Source organism: Apium graveolens, chromosome 4 (assembly GCF_009905375.1).
Source record: "Apium graveolens cultivar Ventura chromosome 4, ASM990537v1, whole genome shotgun sequence".
Classification (NCBI taxonomy): Eukaryota; Viridiplantae; Streptophyta; class Magnoliopsida; order Apiales; family Apiaceae; genus Apium; species Apium graveolens.
In genome coordinates, this window is record NC_133650.1 from 124283915 (window position 1) to 124286830 (window position 2916).

Below are 2916 nucleotides of genomic sequence, written 5' to 3' on the forward strand. Positions count from 1 at the left end.
TAAAATACAACATTATCATTATTTAGTTAGAATAAATATAAAAAGTTCATGAATTTAACAAAAGATTATAATAAATGTATCAAATTAACAAGTAAATTAATTGGTAGATAAATACGTACACAATTATTCGCTTATTGCTCTATCATAAATTATTGTTCATGAAACGCTTTCACGAGTACATATAACTACAGTAAAACCTCTGTAAATTAATACTCGATTAATTAATAATCTCTCTAAATTAATAATTTTGTCCGGTCCCGACTTGGGCCAGTTCAAAAAATGATCAATTTCGATAAGATAATAAGATAATAATTTTTTTGAAAACCCTGTATAAAAATATGGTCCCAATAAAACTATAAATTAATAATTCCCTTATATTCATAAAAATATAGCTATTACATCTTTGTAAAATATGATTCAATTGTAGTTTGCTTTTTCATATAATTTAAATCAACATGAAGCTCATCCCTAATCTTCCTTATTGCATCCAAAAGCTCGGGTGTGGTGCTTTCATGTTGCATCAAAAAGTTATTAAGCATTTTTGATGCCTTGAGTGCTTCTTTACGTGTAACCGGCTCCAACGGTGTTGTATCGTCTTCAAGATCATCTTCAACACTATTTTCAAAGATGGTGTTTGCAATCTCTTCTATACTCTGGATCTCGGAACATGATTCATTTTCACCCGGATAATCTAAGAAGTTATTAACATCCATTTTATTACGATAACCTAGATCCTTAATCATCACCTCAAGTTCATGAATGTATTCTTCCGGAGTTGTATGTTCATTTAAATTGCTCGAAACTTCATCTATGGAACGAATTTTGCAATGTTGAAAGCACCTTGCTATTGACTCTTGTTTTATATTTGTCGTCCATGTCGCGACTGCATAATTGATAGCATCCAAAACATTAATCTTTCCTGGATCAGATTGTCCCAACTCATAACCTTCTAATAACCCACGATAAAATCTCCTGCGATAGTGCATCTTGAAAGCTCTTATAATTCCTGCATCACAAGGTTGGATTTTTGATGTCATGTTAGGTGGCAAGAAGTACAACTCAACATTTTGTAGTCCTTCAATATTTTTTGGATGTGTTGGACAGTTATCTACCACAAACAAAATTCTTCTGCCTTGCATTTGGCTATCAAACCAACGAATGTATTCATCAAAAAGTACACTAGTCATCCAAGCTCTTTTGTTTGCACGATAATGACAATTCAAGCTGCCCATGTTAACATTCTTGAAGCACCGTGGCTTTGCATACTTTCCAATAATCCATAAAGGAATTTTTTCAGAGCCATCTTCATTGCAACATATAACAACCGTGAGCCTTTCTTTGTCTTATTTTCTTCCTTCAAGTTGTTTCGTAGTAAGAGAGTGATCAGCTTGTAACCTGTAAAACAAACCAGTTTCGTCCATGTTAAAAACATCTTTCATAGGGAACTGGTTTATTTTTTCCCTTATGGACTCCAGTTTCTTCTCCATGTCCTGTACATCAACAGAACCACTTTCTCCAAAGCGACGAAATGACTTAATACCATGTCTTAACTTGAATTTCTCAAGCCAACCTTGAGAAAAAGTGTGCTCCTGATCTTGTTGAGGGTATAAAATTTTCATGGTCTCTTTTGCCTTCTCTAAAATTAGCTCTCCTGTCATATTAACACGATCTTGGTACTGGAGAAACCATTCATAGAGAACCTTCTCCATATCTGGATATTTTGCTGGTTTATGTCGCTTAATATCTTTTCTTTTCTCCAAGTAATTAGCTGCAAGATAGTCTGCTGACCTTTTCAGTGTATTTGATATTGTACCTTGACTAACTTTTAGATGAAACTTATTCTCGAGCCACAACTGGAGATCTTTTTGAGTGCATGATGAATTTTCTCTTTTATATTCACATAATGCTTTTCTTGCTTCATCCGTCATTGTTGATTTTGTGACACCTTTTAGATGAGAAGCCATTGTTTTGTTTGTATAATTTTTCCCCCAATCTAGTATATACAGTATATATAATATATTTTATGACTACACATACATTGAATACTTTCTATGTAAAATACAATGAATTAAATTAATTCATGTACTTTGAATTTTCCTAATATACATTGAATATTTTCTATGTAAAATACAATGAATTTAACTTATACACTACATGGACTTTGAATCTAATATATTGTACATTACATTGACTTTCTAAATTCATATACATTGAATTAATTGAATTAAGTATAAAATATAAATTGTACAATTCATTTTATTTAAATTTATGTGAATAAAAATTTAATCAAAAGTTAATTTTGTTTGCTACCGAAAATTCTCTATAAATTAATAATTATTAATTTATCGATTAATTAATACCTCTCTAAATTAATAGAATTCTCTGGTCCCAACTATATTAATTTATAGAGGTTTTACTGTAGGATGTTCCCATTTATTTGTGAACTGATATCTAACTTGTTGGTGAACTTTCAAGACAAAGTATATTGTCCTCAAATTTAGAATTTAGAAAAACACAATAATATTCTCAGCTTCATTTTTCGGAAATAGTCTTTCAAATTACAAACGGAAAGCTTAATAATTAAGGTTGGATGTGTCCCTAATATATAGAATATTCTGGAAAACCCTTTAGAATTATTACACTATATAGTATAGGATAAAGTATTTCAAGAAATTTTGCCTACGGGTTTTATATCAAAATACCCACCGAACTCGTTAAAATATATTAAGTAGCTACTCAACCACTAATATACTAGTATATATAATTCCGTTAGATTTTTAAAAAAATTTAAACGGAAATGTTGTACGGACCAATAATGTGTATTTTTTTTTGGTTAGTTGGTATCTTACGACTAATACATTTGATTGAACTTATATATATCATACCTATATCTTTTATAATTATTATAGTTTATGA

General features: G+C 30.2%; 1 pseudogene; it reads right to left on the reverse strand.

The window, feature by feature from the left end:
• Positions 1-257: 257 nt before the first annotated feature.
• Positions 258-2126, reverse strand: LOC141716881 (ARS-binding protein 1-like; annotated as a pseudogene).
• Between the last annotated feature and the right edge of the window lie 790 nt (positions 2127-2916).